The 22,855-nt window shown below is 40.6% G+C and overlaps 2 non-coding genes across 2 annotated transcripts; one reads left to right on the plus strand and one right to left on the minus strand.

Annotated features, from left to right (window-relative positions):
• The first annotated feature begins 380 nt into the window (after positions 1–380).
• Positions 381–488, plus strand: LOC112761427 (small nucleolar RNA R71). The gene has a single exon (XR_003181819.1). It is a non-coding gene; the product is annotated as a small nucleolar RNA R71 (small nucleolar RNA).
• A 6,342-nt stretch (positions 489–6,830) lies between these two features.
• LOC112760010 (small nucleolar RNA R71) lies at positions 6,831–6,938 on the minus strand. The gene has a single exon (XR_003180469.1). It is a non-coding gene; the product is annotated as a small nucleolar RNA R71 (small nucleolar RNA).
• Positions 6,939–22,855: the final 15,917 nt, after the last annotated feature.

Consider the following 22,855-nt stretch of genomic DNA (forward strand, 5'->3'; position numbering starts at 1 on the left):
TTTACCTCTGCTATTGCAGGGTTTTCAGGATCATAAGCTTCTTCTTCAGAAGATGCCTCTTGAGTACTGTTGGATGCAGCTTGCATTCCATGCAGACTCTGAGAGATCATATTGACTTGCTGAGTCAATATTTTGTTCTGAGCCAATATGGCATTCAGAGTATCAACTTCAAGAACTCCCTTCTTCATAGGCGTCCCATTACTCACAGGATTCCTTTCAGAAGTGTACATGAACCGGTTATTAGCAACCATGTCAATGAGTTCTTGAGCTTCTGCAGGCGTTTTCTTTAGGTGAATGAATCCACCTGCAGAAGTGTCCAGTGACATTTTTGATAGCTCAGATAAACCATCATAGAATATATCCAGGATGGTCCATTCCGAAAGCATGTCAGAAGGACACTTTTTGGTCAACTGTTTGTATCTTTCCCAAGCTTCATAGATGGATTCACCTTCTTTCTGTCTGAAGGTTTGAACATCCGCTCTAAGCTTGCTCAGCTTTTGAGGAGGAAAGTACTTGGCTAAGAAAGCCGTGATCAGCTTATCCCAAGAGTTCAGGCTGTCTTTGGGTTGAGAATCCAACCATAATCTAGCTCTGTCTCTTACAGCAAAAGGGAAAAGCATGAGCCTGTAGACTTCAGGATCTACTCCATTAGTCTTAATAGTATCACATATCTGCAAGAATTCAGTTAAGAACTGAAAAGGATCTTCAGATGGAAGTCCATGAAACTTGCAGTTCTGTTGCATCAGAGAAACTAATTGAGGTTTCAGCTCAAAGTTGTTTGCTCCAATGGCAGGAATGGAGATGCTTCTTCCATGTAAATTGGAATTAGGTGCAGTAAAGTCACCAAGCATCTTCCTTACATTATTATTATTTTCGGCTGCCATCTCCTCTTCCTGTTCAAAAATTTCTGAAAGGTTATTTCTAGATTATTGTATTTTAGCTTCTCTTAATTTTCTCTTCAGAGTCCTTTCAGGTTCCGGATCTGCTTCAACAAGAATATTCTTGTCCTTGCTCCTGCTCATATGACAAAGAAGAGGGCACAGAAAAAATAATAATAATAGAGACCCTTTATACCACAGTATAGGGATCCCTTTGTGAGTGGAAGAAAAGAGGGGGAGATAAAGAATGTAATATAATGGAAGAAACACAACTGTGAGGAGGGTTGAGATGTGAGATGAGATGTTAGTAAATGAATAAATAAATAGAATAAGATGGGAGAGGGAGAATTTTCGAAAATAATTTTTGAAAAAGGGTTAGTGATTTTCGAAAATGGTTTTTGAAAAATGTTAGTATTTTTCGAAAATTTTTAAAATCAAAAATAAAAATAAGAATAATTAGTTAATTAAAAAGAAATTTTTGAAAAAGAGGGAAGATATTTTCGAAAATTAGAGAGAGAGTTAGTTAGGTAGTTTTGAAAAAGTTATGAAACAAACAAAAAGTTAGTTAGTTAGTTGAAACAAATTTTGAAAAGATAAGAAGTTAGGAGGTTAAAAAGATATTTTGAAACCAACTTTTTTGAAAAAGGTAAGATAAGAAGATATTTTAGAAATTAGTTTTGAAAAAGATTTGATTTTTAAAATCTCAATTAATGACTTGATTCATAAGAAATCACAAGATATGATGCTAGAACTTAAAGTTTGAATCTTTCTTAACAAGCAAGTAACAAACTTCAAATTTTTGAATCAAAACATTAATTGATTATGTTATTTTCGAAAATTTGATATAAAAATAAGAAAAAGATTTTTGAAAAATATTTTTGGAATTTTCGAAAATAACTAAGAATTTTGAAAAAGATAAGATTTTCAAATTGAAAATTTGATTTAACTCATAAGAAACAACTTGATTTTAAAAATTTTTGAAAAAGTCAACTCAAATTTTCGAATTTATGAGAGAAAAAGGGGAAGATATTTTTTTGATTTTTGAATTTTTTATGATGCAAGAGAAAAACACTAAAAAGATGCAATGCATGAAATTTTTAGATCAAAACATGTGATGCATGCAAGAATGCTATGAATGTCAAGATGAACACCAAGAACACTATGAATGTCAAGATGAACATCATAGACACAATTTTGAAAAATTTTTAATGCAAAGAAAACATGCAAGACACCAAACTTAGAATTCTTGAATGCTTACGCACTAAGAATTCAAGAATGCATATGAAAAACACCATACAACACAAAACAAAAAATCATCAAGATCAAACAAGAAGACTTACCAAGAACAACTTGAAGATCATGAAGAACACTATGAATGCATGAAATTTTTGAAAAATGCAAGATGCACATGCAATTGACACCAAACTTATAACATGACACATGACTCAATCAAGAAACAGAAAAATATTTTTGATTTTTATGATTTTCTAATTTTTTTGGATTTTTCGAAAAATTAATTAAAAAAAAAAATAAGGATTCCAAAATTTTTAATATGAATTCCAGGAATCTTGCATTCTTAGTCTAAAGCTTCAGTCCAGGAATTAGACATGGCTCACTAGCCAGCCAAGCTTTCAATGAAAGCTCCGGTCCAAAACACTAGACATGGCCAATGGCCAGCCAAGCTTTAGCATGTAAATCAGGAACAATAGCAGGTGGATTAACAACAACTAGCTTGCTCTTGATAACAAATTGCTGCCTCAGTCCAAATAAATTTAGACATGGCTTTACAGCCAGCCAGGCTTCACATGCTTCATGAAACACTAGAATTCATTCTTAAAAATTTTGAATAAAATTTTTGAAAACATTTTTATATTATTTTTTTTCGAAAACAAAGGAGAAAATTTTGAAAGATTTTTTTGAAAAATTTTTAAAACAAAATAAAAAGAAAATTACCTAATCTGAGCAACAAGATGAACCGTCAGTTGTCCATACTCGAACAATCCCCGGCAACGGCGCCAAAAACTTGGTACGCGGAATCGTGATTACACTTTAATTATGTAAAATTCATTGCTCTTTCTTTCCCTGGAAATGGTGCCAAAAACATGATGCCAAGACCATGGTTCACAACTCCGTGTAACTAACCAGCAAGTGCACTGGGTCGTCCAAGTAATACCTTACGTGAGTAAGGGTCGAATCCCACGGAGATTGTTGGTATGAAGCAAGCTATGGTCACCTTGCAAATCTCAGTCAGGCGGATATCAAACAGTAATGGGTTTTCGAAAATAAATAATAGAATAGGGATAGAGGTACTTATGTAAATCATTGGTGAGAATTTCAGATAAGCGAATGGAGATGCTTTTCGTTCCTCTGAACCTCTGCTTTCCTGCTATCTTCATCCAGTCAGTCTTACTCCTTTCCATGGCTGGCTTTATGTGATACATCACCATTGTCAACGGCTACTTTCGGTCATCTCTCGGGAAAATGATCCAATGCCCTGTCACGGCACGGCTAATCGTCTGGAGGCATCACCCTTGCCAATGGCTTCATCTTATCCTCTCAGTGAAAATGATCAACGCACCCTGTCACGGCACGGCTATTCATCTGTCGGTTCTCGATCATGCTGGAATAGGATTTACTATCCTTTTGCGTCTGTCACTAACGCCCTGCAATCGCGAGTTTGGAGCTCGTCACAGTCATTCATTCATTGAATCCTACTTGGAATACCACAGACAAGGTTTAGACTTTTCGGATTCTCTTGAATGCCGCCATCATTCTAGCTTACGCCACGAAGATTCTGATTAAGAGATCTAAGAGATATTCATTCTAGCTTATTTCATGTAGAACGGAAGTGTTTGTCAGGCACGTGTTCATAGGGGAGAATGGTGATGAGCGTCACACATAATCATCACCTTCATCACGTTCTTGGGTGCGAATGGATATCTTAGAAGCAAAATAAGATGAATTGAATAGAAAATAGTAGTACTTTGCATTAATCTTTGAGGAACAGCAGAGCTCCACACCTTAATCTATGAAGTGTAGAAACTCTACCGTATGAAAATACATAAGTGAAGGTCCAGGCATGGCCGAGATGGCCAGCCCCCAAAACGTGATCACAGGATCAAAATACAATCCCGGATATCAAATACAATAGTAAAATGTCCTATTTATAATAATCTAGCTACTAGGGTTTACATGAGTAAGTAATTGATGCATAAATCCACTTCCGGGGCCCACTTGGTGTGTGCTTGGGCTGAGCTTGAGTGCTGCACGTGTAGAGGTCCTTCTTGGAGTTGAACGCCAGTTTTTGTGCCAGTTTGGGCGTCCAACTCTGGTTTTGGCTCCTTTTCTGGCGCTGGACGCCAGATTTGGGCAAAAAGCTGGCGTTGAACGCCAGTTTACGTCATCTATTCTTGGCCAAAGTATGGACTATTATATATTTCTGGAAAGCCCTGGATGTCTAATTTCCAACGCAATTGGAAGCGCGCCATTTCGAGTTCTGTAGCTCCAGAAAATCCATTTTGAGTGCAGGGAGGTCAGAATCCAACAGCATCAGCAGTCCTTCTTCAACCTCTGAATCTGATTTCTGCTCAAGTCCCTCAATTTCAGCCAGAAAATACCTGAAATCACAGAAAAACACACAAACTCATAGTAAAGTCCAGAAATGTGAATTTAACATAAAACTAATGAAAACATCCCTAAAAGTAACTAGATCCTACTAAAAACATACTAAAAACAATGTCAAAAAGCATATAAATTATCCGCTCATCAAGTATCCATATCTGTTGAAGCTTGGCTGGCCATTGGCCATGTCTAGTGTTTTGGACTGGAGCTTTCATTGAAAGCTTGGCTGGCTAGTGAGCCATGTCTAATTCCTGGACTGAAGCTTTAGACTAAGAATGCAAGATTCCTGGAATTCATATTAAAAATTTTGGAATCCTTATTTTTCTTTTTCAATTAATTTTTCGAAAAATCCAAAAACAAATTTAGAAAATCATAAAAATCAAAAATATTTTTCTGTTTCTTGTTTGAGTCATGTGCCATGTTATAAGTTTGGTGTCAATTGCATATGCATCTTGCATTTTTTCGAAAATTCTCATGCATTCATAGTGTTCTTCATGATCTTCAAGTTGTTCTTGGTAAGTCTTCTTGTTTGATCTTTGCATTTGCATGTTTTGTGTCTTTTCTTGTTTTTCATATGCATTCTTGAATTCTTAGTGCCTAAGCATTAAAGATTTCTAAGTTTGATGTCTTGCATGTTTTCTTTGCATTAAAAATTTTTCAAAAACATGTTCTTGATGTTCATCATGATCTTCATAGTGTTCTTGGTGTTCATCTTGACATTCATAGTGTTCTTGCATGCATTCCTTGTTTTGATTCAAAAATAAAAGAGAAAAATATGAAAATGATGTTTCATCATTCCTTGCATGCATTCCTTGTTTTAATTTTTCTCTCTCATCATTAAAAAAATCAAAAAAATCAAAAAAATATCTCTCCCTTTTTCTCTCTCATAAATTCGAAAATGAGATTTGACTTTTTCAAAAATTTTTAAAATCTAGTTGTTTTCATGAGTCAAATCAAAATTTTCAATTTAAAAATCTCACATTTTTCAAAATCTTTTTCAAAAATCAAATCTTTTTCAAATTTCTTAGTTATTTTCGAAAATTCCAAAAATATTTTTCAAAAATCTTTTTCTTATTTTTATATCAAAATTTTCGAAAATAACAATAACAATTAATGTTTTGATTCAAAAATTTCAAGTTTGTTACTTGCTTGTTAAGAAAGATTCAAACTTTAAGTTCTAGAATCATATTTTGTGATTTCTTGTGAATCAAGTCATTAATTGTGATTTTAAAAATCAAATCTTTTCCAAAAACTAATTTCTATCATGTCTTTTCAAAAATATTTTCCTTATCTTTTTTTACAAAAATTTGATTTCAAAATATCTTCTCTAACTTCCTAACTTCTTATCTTTTCAAAAGTTGTTTCAACTAACTAACTAACTTTTTGTTTGTTTCTTATCTTTTTCAAAACCACCTAACTAACTCTCTCTCTCTCTCTCTAATTTTCGAAAATATCTTCCCTCTTTTTCAAAATTTCTTTTTAATTAACTAATTATTTTGTTTTTATTTTGAATTTTCGAAAAAAAAAAACTACTAACCTTTTTCAAAAACTATTTTAAAAAATCACTAACTCTTTTTCAAAAATTATTGTCGAAATTTCTCCTCTCTCATCTTATTCTATTTATTTATTCATCTACTAACATCTCTCCCTCACCCACCAAAAATCCGAACTCTCTCTCTCTCTCTCTTTCTGAGTTCAGATTTTTCTCTTCTTCTTTTCTTCTACTAACAATAAGGAACCTCTTCACTGTGACATAGAGGATTCCTCTTCTTTTCTTTTTCTCTTCTCTTTCTTATGAGCAGGGACAGAGAAAAAGGCATTCTTGTTGAAGCTGATCCAGAACCTGAAAGGACTCTGAAGAGGAAACTAAGAGAAGCTAAATTACAACAATCCAGAGACAACTTGATTGAAAATTTCAAGCAAGTAAAGGAGATGGCAGCCGAACCCAACAACAATAATGCAAGGAGAATGCTTGGTGACTTTACTGCACCTAATTCCAATTTACATGGAAGAAGCATCTCCATTCCTACCATTGGGGCAAACAACTTTGAGCTGAAACCTCAATTAGTTTCTCTGATGCAGCAGAACTGCAAGTTTTATGGACTTCCATCTGAAGATCCTTTTCAGTTCTTAACTGAATTCTTGCAGATATGTGATACTGTTAAGACTAATGGAGTAGATCCTGAAGTCTACAGGCTCATGCTTTTCCCATTTGCTGTAAGAGACAGAGCTAGAATCTGGTTGGACTCTCAACCCAGAGACAGCCTGAACTATTGGGATAAGCTGGTCACGGCTTTCTTAGCCAAGTTCTTTCCTCCTCAAAAGCTGAGCAAGCTTAGAGTGGATGTTCAAACCTTCAGACAGAAAGAAGGTGAATCCCTCTATGAAGCTTGGGAGAGATACAAAGGACTGACCAAAACGTGTCCTTCTGATATGCTTTTAGAATGGACCATCCTGAACATATTCTATGATGGTCTGTCTGAGTTATCTAAGATGTCATTGGATACCTCTGCAGGTGGATCCATTCACCTGAAGAAAACGCCTGCAGAAGCTCAATAACTCATTAACATGGTTTCAAATAACCAGTTCATTACACTTCTGAAAGGAATCCTGTGAATAATGGGACGCCTATGAAGAAGGGAGTTCTTGAGATTGATACTCTGAATGCCATATTGGCTCAGAACAAAATATTGACTCAGCAAGTCAATATGATTTTTCAGAGTTTGAATGGAATGCAAGCTGCATCCAACAGTACTCAAGAGGCATCTTCTGAAGAAGAAGCTTATGATCCTGAGAATCCTGCAATAGCAGAGGTGAATTACTTAGGTGAACCTTATGGAAACACCTATAACTCATCATGGAGAAATCATCCAAATTTCTCATGGAAGGATCAAAAGCCTCAACAAGGCTTTAATAATGGTGGAAGAAACAGGTTTAGCAATAGCAAGCCTTTTCCATCATCCACTCAGCAACGGACAGAGAATTCTGAGCAGAACCCATCTAGCCTAGCAAACTTAGTCTCTGATCTATCTAAGGCCACTGTGAGTTTCATGAACGAAACAAGGTCTTCCATTAGAAATTTGGAAGCACAAGTGGGCCAGCTGAGTAAAAGGATCACTGAAATCCCTCCTAGCACTCTCCCAAGCAATACAGAAGAAAATCCAAAAGGAGAGTGCAAGGCCATTGACATAACCAAAATGGCCGAACCCAATGAGGGAGAGGAGGACGTGAATCCCAAGGAGGAAGACCTCCTGGGACGTCCAGTGATCAATAAGGAGCTTCCCTCTGAGGAACCAAAGGACTCTGAGGCTCATCTAGAGACCATAGAGATTCCATTGAACCTCCTTATGCCCTTCATGAGCTCTGATGAGTATTCCTCTTCTGAAGAGAATGAGGATGTTACTGAAGAGCAAACTGTCAAGTTTCTTGGTGCAATCATGAAGCTGAATGCCAAATTATTTGGTATTGATACTTGGGAAGATGAACCTCCCTTGTTCATTAATGAACTAAGCGATCTGGATCAACTGACATTGCCTCAGAAGAGACAGGATCCTGGAAAGTTCATAATACCTTGTACTATAGGCACCATGATCTTTAAGGCTCTGTGTGACCTTGGTTCAGGGATAAACCTCATGCCCCTCTCTGTAATAGAGAAACTGGGAATCTATGGGGTGCAAGCTGCTCAAATCTCATTAGAGATGGCAGACAATTCAAGAAAACAGGCTTATGGACAAGTAGAGGACGTGTTAGTAAAGGTTGAAGGCCTTTACATCCCTGCTGATTTCATAGTCTTGGATACTGGAAAGGAAGAGGATGAATCCATCATCCTAGGAAGACCTTTCCTGGCCACAGCAAGAGCTGTGATTGATGTGGACAGAGGAGAATTAATCCTTCAATTGAATGAGGACAACCTTGTGTTTACAACTCAAGGATCTCTCTCTGCATCCATGGAGAGGAAGCAGAAAAAGCTTCTCTCAAAGCAGAGTCAAACAAAGCCCCCACAGTCAAACTCTAAGTTTGGTGTTGGGAGGCCACAACCAAACTCTAAGTTTGGTGTTGAACTCCCATATCCAAACTCTAAGTTTGGTTTTGGAGAGTCTCAACACTGCTCTGAACATCTGTGAGGCTCCATGAGAGCCCACTGTCAAGCTATTGACATTAAAGAAGCGCTTATTGGGATGCAACCCAATTTTTATTTATCTAACTATATTTTTTTAGTTATATGTCTTTATAGGTTCATGATCATGTGGAGTCACAAAATAAATATAAAAATTGAAAACGGAATCAAAAACAGCAGAAGAAAAATCACACCCTAGAGGAGCATTGACAAAAGGATTTTTGCCGGTATAGAAATTATCAAATGATCAATCGTAGTATAGTCTAAACCGACGCAAAATCCTTCATCAAACAAATCTACAATCTATATCCGAGAGTACTAGTCTCCCGAGTCGTTCTCCCTTGGAATTGCCAAAGTGTGCATCTCATTGATTTAGTAAGCTTTGTTGGAATTCTTTGAAGGGTTTAGCAAAGCTATGAAAAACAAACAATCAATTATCAAAAGACTTGGCTTAGGGTTGGCATTAGAAATCCTATCCTTATAGTCCATTCAATGTTGACAACAATTAGGCCTTGCTTCATTTAGTTATCCCCTAGGTATAGAGGAAGGTCAAATGAAAGTAATCAACTTGAGTCACAAGTCCTAGCCTCACCTTATGGGAGTCTAGCTTTAGTGCACTCCAAGCCAACTAGCAATCCCTAATTCCAAATCAACTATTGATACACTATTCAACTTCTTCCAAAGACCAAACCCTATGCCAAGTGTGAGAATTCTACTCCATAGCTAGTGTTGTCATTTTATCAAACATGTGATGAGCAAGAAGGAAAGGCATAGTAAAATGAGAAGAAAAATTGAAAGTATTGCAACACAAAGATCTAACAACAAGTCTCAAAGAGTAGCAATGAAAATCCAAAATAGAGATGGAATCCAAAATTACAAGTCGAATTCTAAATCTATGAGAATTGATCAATTGTATCTACTACTTGAAATTGGAGAAGAAAATCTATGACATGAACAAAGTGGAATGAGAATTGTAGTGGATCTCACCAAAAAGTCATTGAAAATTCAGAAATTAGAAGAGGATGAACCCTAGTGAAGCTTGGAATCTCCCTCTTCTTCTCCCAAAAAGTGTAACTAACTCTCTCTTCTCTCCAAAAAAGGGAAAAATATCTAGATCTAGAAGAAATGAACTAAAAGTGTCCTTAACCCTTGTTCCTTTTGTCTTCTTAAGCTTTTCCCGCCAAGGTGCTTCTCTAAGAGTGGAATCCTCAACTGCCTCCACGCCTAAGTCACGTGACTTCTTTAAAAAATCATATTCGCAAATCGGCGCGCACGCGCAAGGCACGCGCACGCGCCGTTGAGACGTCTTGCAATGTGCGCGGAGGCGTGATGTACGCGTGCGCGCCCATGAAGATCCTGGCTTAGCCGCTTCTCAAGCCGGCTCTTGGCTTCGGCTCCACGTAGCCGTATCTGCGCGGGCGCGCCAGGTGCGCGCACGCGCCTATGCGAAAATTCCCAAGGCTTAATCCTCATGCTTCCTTTCTTCGTACCCGTCTTCTTTCTCTCTTTCGGTCCATTCCTACTCTATATCCTGGAACCACTTAACACACAAGTCACGGCATCGAATGGCATCAAGAGAAGATTAGAGATGTATCTATTTTAGTGCAAAACAGGCATGTTTTCATTCATGAGGCAAAACTAGGGAAGGAATGCAAAATCTTGTATTTTCATATGGAAAGTGTGTGGAATCATTGATAAAACCCCTGAAATCATCACAAGATAAATCCTCAAATTGGGGTTTGTCAACCTCCCCACACTTAGATTCTAGCATGTCCTCATGCTTAGAGAAATACAAAGAAACACAGAAGATCGAGGGATCGCAGAAGTATAGGACTCATGAAGTGCAACCTACTTATATGCATGCAACTACAACTAGTGCTACTATCCACTTGGTTGGGAACAAATTAGCCTTCTTAGGACATATGCGAGCATATGGGGCACGATGGTGGTCAAAGCATGGGACTTGCCACTTTCTAAGCATCAAATGCAATATGTGCAACCTTGCATGAGGAATGCTCGCGAGAGCCGGGAATCGAAGGATTGAGCTTCGAACCCTCACCGGAGGTGTTTTCACTCTAATCACTCGGTGTTTGGGGTTTATTCTCTCAATTCTCCCCTAATCATGCTTGCCAAGATTTGTTTTTCATCTAACAATCAACAATTATTCAATGCATGCATACACTTATCATGGGGTCTTTCCTTAGGTTGTAATGGGGTTAGGGTCAAGGTAGGGTCATATATGGCTAGTGGACTTAAGATTTGAATCTTTGATTAACTTAAACTTTCCCACCTAACCTATATAATGACCTATACAATTAGGTACTAACCTAACTACCCATTCCTCACTTTTCCACATACTCATGCATTTTTCTTTTCGTTTCACAATATTTATGCATTGATTCCTCTTGAGCTGCACTTTGGGGCATTTTGTCCCCTTTTCCTTTTTTCTCTCTTCTTTCTCTTTTTTTTTTGTATTATTATTTTTTTTTCTTTTCTTTTCCATATTGTTTTCTTTTCTTTTCTTTTGTTTTCTTTTGTTCTTTTGTTTTTCTTATTATTTTTTTTTCTATATACAAGAGCGTCAATGCATAAGATTTTACATTCGATCAATTCATGAATATGTACCCAATTCCCAATATTCCAATAATAATACAAAATACCCTTCTATTCACCCCATGCCCCAAGGTTCCCACACTTGAATGATACTCACACACACTAGTCTAAGCTAATCAAAGATCCAAATAAGGACTTTTATTGTTTTCCGCTTTAAGGCTTGTAATGTGCTAAATTAAGAACAAAGTGGGTTAATCGTAGGCTCAAGTTGGCTAACAACGGAGGATAGAGGGTACGGCCGTTTGGGTGAGTGAGCTAATGAAATGATGGCCTCAATCATATAAATGCATGAATGCGCCAAATAATGGACATAAAGAATCAAACAAATCAAAGATCACAATCATAGAGAGAGAATAATGCACACAAGAAGGAAAAATAAGTGGTTATAAGATGTAACCACACCATTAGGCTCAAATCTCACAAGCTTGTGTTCTTAACTCAAAACCATGTTCCCAAATATAATTCTCCATGCAACTTTGGCATCAAAGCATTTAAAATTTTGCAATGCCATGGTCGTCCCATAGTGTTGGTTTCCTAAGAGAGAATTTCATTGTTCCAACCAAGCGGACTTATCATGCGAATGTTGCTAACTAAAACCTAATCATGCAACCTATCCTAATTTATTCAGATTTATTTAGGTGTTACCTACGGAGATCGGTCGGTCGACCTCCCCACACTTAAAACTTAGCACGGTCCTCCGTGCTAGAGGTTAGGCGCAGTGGGTGGTGGAGCTCCGAGTGTGCCACATCTCCAATGCCATTGCTATCTCCGCTTGAAGTTGCGGTGGAGGTGGAGATATCGGGTTCCTCCATTGGCGGGGTGATCATGCTTAGAAGCCTCTTCACATGAGCATAGCCGCGTTGGTTACGCCTCTCATAACGGTCTACTTTGTTGTGAAGGTCTTCAAGGCGTTGGGCGGCCGGTTTTTGTGATGTAGATGAAGTGGTAGCGTGGCCAGTTGGTGCGGGTAGTTCAATGTCCATGGTGACTTCCGGAGGCTTGAGGCATCTCTTGGTCGGAATGATATCACCCTCAACCGGTATTGAGGTTCGCCTATCTTTAGTCTCCCGGTTGACACCGGCTTTCGCAACTAATGCCGTCACTAAAGCGGGGAATGGTAGATTTCCCTTGGCATGAATGCGCCCCATGGATTGGCGGATGGCATGCGGAACGTCGACCGGTTTCTCGGTCAAAATGCACCATATCAATAAGGCAAGCTCGGCGGTGATGGATGACCCATGTGTGCTTGGGAGCACGTAGTGAGCTAGAATTTGGGCCCATGCCGTGGCTTATTGAGTGAGGTGGCGGACATCTAAACCCTTGGGTCTTCGCTTTATGGTTCCCCGAATCCAATATGCGTCGGGTAAAGCAATGACGCGGAGGATCGCGCTCCAATCGAATGTGCGGTCAACGCATGCAGCCAAGACTTCTTGGTAGGCGTCATACGCATCCGTTGACGGTGCAATCCCAAGGACTTCTCGGATGGTTTCCACGGTGACCGACACTTGTTTCCGGCGCACAAATATTGATGTGAGATGGGGTGAGTGGAAGTTGGAGTAGAATTCCACCACCCATGAGAGATTGGCCTCCGTAGGTTGCCTCAATAGGAATCTCCAATGCCTCCGGTCAATGTGTGGCATCACAATCGGACTGAGGTGAGCCGGTAAGACTAGGAGGGGTTCCGGATGGTAATTCCTTTCAATAATTCTGGAGTAAACAAGTTCGCAGTAGCGGTTGGGAAACTTGTTCGAATCCTTTGGAGGGTTGTCCTTCTCTAGAACGTCAACGGGGCCCTTAGTCTTCTTTAGGAGGGGCTTGGCCGTTAGTTCTTGGCGGGCTTTATTGGAAGCTGGCTTCTTGGGGCCTTTCCCGTTGTCCTTTTTGATAACCATCCTGTGGAAGCAAGAAAGGAAAATATCAAACCCAAAGAAGCGGAGATACATGAGCACTATGTGATGAAAAGTTATGCCATAGAATATGGGTGTCTTAGTTACATGACAGCTGCAACATGTAACTAGGACAATGTGTGAAGCGCAAGGCAAAAAATTTTCTTGTGGTGCAAGGGTAGTTTAGGCATGCAAGGAAGAAGCATGAGAAGCATACACCCTTAGGGACCATAAATGGGAGGCAAGCCAAGAAAATGGAAAGAATGGTTTGTGGAAAGTGGGGATGCACTCAAAAGTGGTTGGTGAGAGGCAATGTAGTCACAATGAGTCCAAAATTTAAGTATGCCTTTCATCAAACACTTGGTGTGCATCCTTCAAGTAGTATGTGATTGTGTGAAAATGAGAGCAATGAAGCTTTCCACAATCCATTATTAATGATTATAGTGCATATTGATTGGAAGAAAATTAAGCAACACCATTCATCTACTTATGTAATGAGTTTGAGACCTAAGTGCTCATGAAGAGCAAAGAAGAAAGAAGGAAGTAACTAGAGAGGGGAGGAAGAGAGAAATAAAAGAAGAAGGAAGCCTACCTAAAAGATGGTGCAACTTAAATGAGTAAGAGCTACAAGAGATTAATGGACTAAGATGGAGCTTAGTATAATACCTTGTGAGATGGAGAAGGATGTGGAATAAGAAGAGAGGTGGAATGAGAATGAAGGGGTAAGTGTGTCCCTTTTATTTTTTAAGTCGTCGATCACCGGCGCGTGCGCGCGCGCTGCGCGCTCGCGCAGGGAGCGAGGTGAGCTAGGGGCGCGCGCGCGCACAGGTCGCGTGCACGCCCATACGCTTGGGCTGGGGGCACAGGGGTGGCATAGGGGTGGCCTAACTCTCTGGGAGAAGTACCAGAGATGGCTGCAGCGTGCTTTGGCGCGCGCGCGCACAGTGCGCGCGCGCGTCCTCGTAGTTGTGCCCCAGGCATGAAAGGGGCCTGGAGGGGGCTCAACTCTCTGTGAAATGGCCCAGAGAGGAGTGCAGAGTGGAAGGGCGCGTGCGCGGCGGTGGCGCGCACGCGCATTCCGCGCTTGCTTTGGATGGACGCGTGCGCACCAGGTGCGCGCACGCGGCAATGGTGTTTGGGCTGGTGGCTTAGTGTAGGCATGAGAGAGGCTTAACTCTCTGTAGAATGTACTAGGGGGCAGCAAAGCAATCGGCGCGGACGCGCGCCATGCGCTTGCGCGTCGATTGGCGGATTATGCTCATGTGCGCGGACGCGCCATGTGCGCTCACGCGCAGAGGGGCGGGATTTTTCTAAATTTGCAAGTGGTTACACCATTTTCAACATTTCAAAACCCCTTTTTTCCATACAGCCACTTAAGCACTATAGCAAATGAAGTCAATCAAAATGAAGGGGAGTTGTCATTAAAATCTAACTAACAAACATAAAGTCAAGTGTCTATGTACAAGTCTCAAAGGAAGATCTTACCATGGTGGGGTGTCTCCTACCTAGCACTTTTGTTTAATGTCCTTAAGTTGGACTTTCAGCAGCTTATAGTGTTTATTCAAGAGTTGCATCCCTCAAGAGGAACACTTCAAATTCCTTGGCGTTCTTGCTTTGCTCACCATGATACAATTTGAGGCGGTGCCCGTTTACCTTGAAGATGTCTGGGCTTGATGGGTGGCGCAAGTGGTAGACCCCATAAGGTTCTACTTTCTCCACTTGGTAGGGCCCATCCCACCTTGATCTAAGCTTTCCGGGTAGTAATCTCAACCTTGAATTGTAGAGAAGGACTAGGTCACCGGGTTGGAATTCTCTTCTCCTAATGTTCTTGTCATGGATGGCTTTCAACTTTTCCTTATAGAGTCGAGAGTTGTCATAAGCTTCCAATCTCATACATTCTAATTCAGCCAATTGAAGCTTTCTCTCTACTCCGGCCCCACCCAAGCTCATATTACACTCCTTTACGGCCCAATAAGCTTTATGTTCAATCTCTACCGGTAGGTGACATGCTTTGCCATATACAAGCCGGAAGGGGCTCATGCCAATGGGTGTCTTGTAAGCCGTTCGATAGGCCCACAGTGCATCGGAGAGTTTAGTGCTCCAATCTTTCCTATTCGGCTTTACAATTCTTTCCAACACATGCTTGATTTCCCGGTTAGAGACTTCGGCTTGGCCGTTTGTCTGAGGGTGGTAAGCCGTGGCGACTTTGTGGATGATGCCATATTTTCTCATGAGGCCATCTATTCTTTTGTTGCAAAAGTGGGATCCTTGGTCACTTATGATTGCTCTTGGGGCGCCAAAGCGACAAATGATATTGTTCCTCACAAAAGAATACACAACATTAGCGTCATCCGTTCGGGTGGGGATTGCCTCAACCCATTTTGACACATAATCGACGGCTAACAAGATGTAGAGAAAACCATTGGAGTTTGGAAATGGTCCCATGAAGTCGATTCCCCATACGTCAAAGATTTCGCAAAAAAGCATATTTTGTTGGGGAATTTCGTCCTTCTTGGAAATATCTCCAAACCTAATACATTGGGGACAAGATTTGCAGTAGAGAGAAGCATCTTTGAGAAGAGTTGGCCACCAAAATCCGCAATCAAGGATTTTTCTTGCCGTTCTTTGGGGCCCATAGTGACCACCTCCTTCGGAAGCATGGCAAGCGTCCAAGATTGCTTGGAATTCGGTTTGAGGTATGCACCGTCGCACTATTTGGTCCGCTCCACACCTCCACATATAGGGGTCATCCCAAATATAGTACTTGGATTCGCTTTTCAGCTTATCCTTTTGGTGTTTGTTGAGATTGGGAGGGAAAGTGCGTGAAACCAAATAGTTTGCTATTGGGGCATACCAAGGAACCACTTCCGAGATTGCATGCAAAGCATCTAAAGGAAAGGAATCATTGATAGGAGTGGTGTCGCCTTTTGTGTGTTCGAGGAGACTTAAATGGTCCGCCACTAGGTTTTGGGCACCGCTCCTATCTTTGATTTCCAAGTCAAATTCTTGTAATAAGAGCACCCAACGAATTAATCTCGGTTTGGATTCCTTTTTTGCCAACAAGTACTTTAGTGCCGCGTGATCCGAGTACACTACTACCTTGGAACCAAGAAGATAGGCCCAGAACTTGTCCAAAGTAAAAACAATAGCTAGAAGTTCCTTTTCGGTAGTGGTGTAGTTGGATTGGGCTCCGTCTAATGTTTTGGAAGCATAAGCTATGACATAGGGAATCTTACCTTCGCGTTGTGCTAACGCGGCTCCTATCGCATAATTCGAAGCATCACACATGATTTCAAAGGGTTGAGTCCAATTGGGTCCTCGTACAATAGGGGCTTCTGTCAATGCTACCTTGAGTTTGTCATATGCTTCCATACATTCCTTGCTCATCTCAAATTCGGTGTCTTTTTGTAGTAATCGAGAGAGAAGTAAAGCCACCTTGCTAAAGTCCTTAATGAATCTCCGGTAGAATCCTGCATGTCCAAGAAAAGAACGGACTTCCCTCTCGGAGGAGGGGTAAGGTAAACTAGATATGACATTTATCTTTGCCGGATCTACGGAGATGCCTTCCTTTGATACTATGTGTCCCAAAACAATGCCTTGTTTGACCATGAAATGACATTTTTCAAAATTTAAGACAAGGTTTGTTTTGGTGCATCTCTCTAAGACTTTTTCAAGGTTACCTAAGCAATGCTCAAATGACTCACCATACACGCTAAAATCATCCATGAAAACTTCCATCGATTGCTCTAGAAAGTCCGCAAATAGGCTCATCATGCATCTTTGAAACGTTGCCGGTGCATTGCATAGGCCAAATGGCATACGCTTGTAAGCATACGTTCCAAAGGGGCAAGTAAATGTGGTTTTTTCTTGGTCTTCTAGAGCAATATGAATTTGAAAGTATCCGGAGTAGCCATCAAGAAAACAATAGTATGATTTACCGGCTAACCGGTCAAGCATTTGATCGATAAATGTTAGTGGAAAGTGGTCTTTTCTTGTGGCCGCATTCAATCTTCGGTAGTCTATGCATACTCTCCAAGAATTCTGCACTCTTGTTGCTATAAGTTCACCACTTTCGTTTTTGATTGTTGTCACTCCGGACTTCTTTGGCACTACTTGGACCGGGCTTACCCATTCGCTATCCGAGATAGGATAGATGATGTCCGCCTCAAGTAGCTTAGTGACTTCTTTCTTTACCACCTCAAGAATGGTTGGGTTGAGTCTCCTTTGAGGTTGTCGGACCGGTCTTGCTCCTTCTTCAAGAAATATGCGGTGCTCACATACTTGGGGGCTTATTCCCACTAGATCCGCCAAACTCCACCCAATTGCCCTTTTGTTTTTCCTCAATACATTCAGCAATTTTTCTTCTTGTTGAGGAGTTAACTCTTGTGCAATTATCACGGGTAGCTTTTGGGCTTCATCAAGGTATGAATACCTTAAATGAGGTGGTAGTGGCTTCAATTCCATCTTCTTGTCATTTCTTGAAGTTTGAGTCTCCGGATGGCTTGTATGATGTGTGGTATGTAGTTCGCTTGACTCTTCATTTGCCTCTTCGACCATGTACTTCTCATCTAATCTTGCAAGGTGTACTTCGGCTACTATGTTATCGATTGGGTCACACCGAAATAGAGAATGGTTCTCCGGTGGATGCTTCATTGCTTCCTCTAGGCTAAAGCTTACAATTCTTCCATCAATTTCAAATGAGTAGTTCCCCGAGTAAGCATCAAGCTTAAATCTAGAAGTTCTCAAGAAGGGCCTTCCAAGTAGGATAGAGGATGCTTTCTCGGTTTCGCTTGACGGCATTTCAAGGACATAGAAGTCAATCGGAAATACCAACCCTTTTATGTTCACCAATACATCTTCCGCAACACCCGCTACGGTTATTATGCTTTTGTCCGCTAGGACAAATCTTGCCGTCGACCTTTTTAGTGGGGGCAAGTTCAATACCCGATAAACGGATAGCGGCATGATGCTCACACATGCTCCGAGGTCACACATACAATCTCTAAACTGAACTCCATTGACGGTGCAAGTGACCATACAAGGGCCCGGGTCATCACACTTCTCCGGTAATGTTCCCATCAAAGCGGAAATAGAACTCCCCAATGGGATGGTTTCCAATTCAAGAATTCTATCCTTGTTTATGCATAAATCTTTGAGGAATTTAGCATATCTAGGAACTTGATGGATGGCATCAAAGAGGGGGATGGTTACCTCAACTTTCTTGAACATTTCTACCATTTTAGGGTCGAGTTCCATGCGCTTTTTAGCTTTCTTTGCAAGTGTTGGAAATGGAAGTGGTTGAGCAATTCCTTCTTCCAAGGTTCTTTTGGTCTTGGGTGTCTCCCTTGTTGGTTGGGCTTCATCTTCAACTATGGCTTGTGGTGTCTCCTCTTCCACTACCTCCTCTTCCACTACCTCCTCCATATCTATTCTCTCTTCCTCTTGGGCGGTTGAGATAGGACTTGGGTCTTTTGCTTCCTTTTCTTTTAGTTGTGTACCGGATCTAAGGGTGATGGCATTGATGCCCCCTTTTGGATTTGGTTGAGGTTGAGAGGGAATGACACTTTGGATTGGGGGTTGAGGAGTAGAGGTCGATGGTGTGTCCATACGTGCAAGAAGAGCTTGTAGTGTAGAGGTGAGGCCGGTGAGGCCGGAAGCAAGTGTGTTTTGTAATTCCTTTTGGCCTTGGATGATGGTCCGGAGTGTTTCATCTTGGTTGGAGGGGGTGGTTGCATATGTGAGTTGAGGAGTTTGTGATTGGTTGGGTGGTGGTCTTTGATGTGGTGGTTGGTATGTTTGGTAGTTTCTTTGTGAGTTTTGTTGGTTGTATGGTTGATTTTGGAAGTTGTATGGTCGGTTTTGTGAGAAATTTTGCGAGTTGTTGTTCCATCTTTGACCTCCTCCATTGTTGTTGTTATCCCTATTCCCTTGTTGATGATTGTCTTTCCAATTTTGATTATTGTGTCCACTACCTTGGTTGTAGCTTCCTCCTTGATAAGGGTGCCCTTGGTTAGGATTACCTCCTTGGTAGTACCCTTGATTAGGGCGGTCATAGAAATTATGGGTGGCCGCCAAAGTGTTGTCTTCTTGAAGGTTTGGGTACTCATCCGTGTAGTGGGAGTAGCAAGAGCAAATGCCACATACTCTTTGAGGGACCAATTGTTGTTGGTTGTGTTGTTGAGATGGTGGAGGTTGTTGTTGATATGATTGAGGTTGTTGTGGTTGTTGTTGATTCAATTGGAGTTGCCTCAAAATGGATGTCATCTCATTCAAGGATTGAGTTAGAGCGGTGGCTTCACTACTAGTTGATACCTCGTTCACGGTCCTTGGACGGTTGACTCTTCGCCTCATATGTTGATTGGATTCGGCTAAGTCAATAATGAGTTGCCATGCCTCCTCCACGGTTTTGTATTTGGACAAAGAACCATTGCTAGAAGTGTCCAAGAGGGTTCTATCTTGCTCTCGCATCCCTTGACATATGTATCCAAGCAATACTTGAGTGTCGAGCATGTGATTAGGGCATGCATCTAGTAGTTTGCGAAACCGTTCCCAATACTCATATAGTGGTTCAGTCTCACCTTGCACAATACAAGACATTTCTTTCCTTAGCCTATCCATCTTTTCCGGGGGCAAGAATTTATCCAAGAATCCCCTTCTAAGTAGGTCCCAATCGGATGTAACTTCACTAGAGAGAGTGTAGAACCATTCTTTGGCCTTGTCCTCAAGAGAGAAAGGGAAAGCAAACAACCATATAGCAACTTCATCGGACCCTTCCCGTCTAGTAGTTGAGCATATGTGGTGGAAGTCCTTGAGATGTCGAATAGGGTCTTGTGCGGGAAGCCCGTGAAACTTGGGTAGGAGGTTAATCAAAGCGGTCTTTAATTCAAAATTCGCATTCAAATTGGGGTGAGTTACATGGAGGGGTTGAAGGACATAATCCGGTGCACCCGCTTCCTTGATGGTAACTCTCCTTGGAGCATCCATAGTATTAGTACCTAAAACAAAAGAAGAATTGTTAGTGAGGTTGATGGGAGTATGATTAATGCCTTCTTTGAGTGACGGTTCAATGTTCACTTCTAGTAAGGTGGTTGAGGTGGTGAAAACCTCTTCACCTTTTCCAAATCTTAGCCGCCTCCGAGCTTGTCTAATATGAAACAAAGTTCGTTCTATTTCCGAATCAAAAGGGGATAAGCTCGGATTCGGTTGTGAACGCGTCATGCAATGAAGGAGAAATGGAATTCATTGTAACGATGAGAAGTTAATCAATTGAGCAATTTACAATGAAGTGCAACTATGTATATATATACATGCTTGATCCAAAACAATAACATGGCACACTAAGCAATTTCCCCGGCAACGGCGCCATTTTGACAAAAGGATTTTTGCCGGTATAGAAATTATCAAATGATCAATCGTAGTATAGTCTAAACCGACGCAAAATCCTTCATCAAACAAATCTACAATCTATATCCGAGAGTACTAGTCTCCCGAGTCGTTCTCCCTTGGAATTGCCAAAGTGTGCATCTCATTGATTTAGTAAGCTTTGTTGGAATTCTTTGAAGGGTTTAGCAAAGCTATGAAAAACAAACAATCAATTATCAAAAGACTTGGCTTAGGGTTGGCATTAGAAATCCTATCCTTATAGTCCATTCAATGTTGACAACAATTAGGCCTTGCTTCATTTAGTTATCCCCTAGGTATAGAGGAAGGTCAAATGAAAGTAATCAACTTGAGTCACAAGTCCTAGCCTCACCTTATGGGAGTCTAGCTTTAGTGCACTCCAAGCCAACTAGCAATCCCTAATTCCCAATCAACTATTGATACACTATTCAACTTCTTCCAAAGACCAAACCCTATGCCAAGTGTGAGAATTCTACTCCATAGCTAGTGTTGTCATTTTATCAAACATGTGATGAGCAAGAAGGAAAGGCATAGTAAAATGAGAAGAAAAGTCAAATTGAAAGTATTGCAACACAAAGATCTAACAACAAGTCTCAAAGAGTAGCAATGAAAATCCAAAATAGAGATGGAATCCAAAATTACAAGTCGAATTCTAAATCTATGAGAATTGATCAATTGTATCTACTACTTGAAATTGGAGAAGAAAATCTATGACATGAACAAAGTGGAATGAGAATTGTAGTGGATCTCACCAAAAAGTCATTGAAAATTCAGAAATTAGAAGAGGATGAACCCTAGTGAAGCTTGGAATCTCCCTCTTCTTCTCCAAAAGTGTAACTAACTTCTCTTCTCTCCAAAAAAGGAAAATATCTAGATCTAGAAGAAATGAACTAAAAGTGTCCTTAACCCTTGTTCCTTTTGTCTTCTTAAGCTTTCCCGCCAAGGTGCTTCTCTAAGAGTGGAATCCTCAACTGCTCCACGCCTAAGTCACGTGACTTCTTTAAAAAATCATATTCGCAAATCGGCGCGCACGCGCAAGGCACGCGCACGCGCCGTTGAGACGTCTTGCAATGTGCGCGGAGGCGTGATGTACGCGTGCGCGCCCATGAAGATCCTGGCTTAGCCGCTTCTCAAGCCGGCTCTTGGCTTCGGCTCCACGTAGCCGTATCCGCGCGGGCGCGCCAGGTGCGCGCACGCGCCTATGCGAAAATTCCAAGGCTTAATCCTCATGCTTCCTTTCTTCGTACCCGTCTTCTTTCTCTCTTTCGGTCCATTCCTACTCTATATCCTGGAACCACTTAACACACAAGTCACGGCATCGAATGGCATCAAGAGAAGATTAGAGATGTATCTATTTTAGTGCAAAACAGGCATGTTTTCATACATGAGGCAAAACTAGGGAAGGAATGCAAAATCTTGTATTTCATATGGAAAGTGTGTGGAATCATTGATAAAACCCCTGAAATCATCATAAGATAAATCCTCAAATTGGGGTTTGTCAACCTCCCCACACTTAGATTCTAGCATGTCCTCATGCTTAGAGAAATACAAAGAAACACAGAAGATCGAGGGATCGCAGAAGTATAGGACTCATGAAGTGCAACCTACTTATATGCATGCAACTACGACTAGTGCTACTATCCACTTGGTTGGGAACAAATTAGCCTTCTTAGGACATATGCGAGCATATGGGGCACGATGGTGGTCAAAGCATGGGACTTGCCACTTTCTAAGCATCAAATGCAATATGTGCAACCTTGCATGAGGAATGCTCGCGAGAGCCGAGAATCGAAGGATTGAGCTTCGAACCCTCACCGGAGGTGTTTTCACTCTAATCACTCGGTGTTTGGGGTTTATTCTCTCAATTCTCCCCTAATCATGCTTGCCAAGATTTGTTTTTCATCTAACAATCAACAATTATTCAATGCATGCATACACTTATCATGGGGTCTTTCCTTAGGTTGTAATGGGGTTAGGGTCAAGGTAGGGTCATATATGGCTAGTGGACTTAAGATTTGAATCTTTGATTAACTTAAACTTTCCCACCTAACTATATAATGACCTATACAATTAGGTACTAACCTAACTACCCATTCCTCACTTTTCCACATACTCATGCATTTTTCTTTCGTTTCACAATATTTATGCATTGATTCCTCTTGAGCTGCACTTTGGGCATTTGTCCCCTTTTTCTTTTTTCTCTCTTCTTTCTCTTTTTTTTTTTGTATTATTATTTTTTTTTTTTTTTTTTTTTTCTTTTCTTTTTTTTTTTTTTTTTTTTTTTTTTTTTTTTTTCTATTCCGTCATGATGATTTTTTTTCTTTTTCTTTTTCATTATT

This window comes from Arachis hypogaea, chromosome 16, assembly GCF_003086295.3.
Source record: "Arachis hypogaea cultivar Tifrunner chromosome 16, arahy.Tifrunner.gnm2.J5K5, whole genome shotgun sequence".
In the NCBI taxonomy this organism is placed as follows: Eukaryota; Viridiplantae; Streptophyta; class Magnoliopsida; order Fabales; family Fabaceae; genus Arachis; species Arachis hypogaea.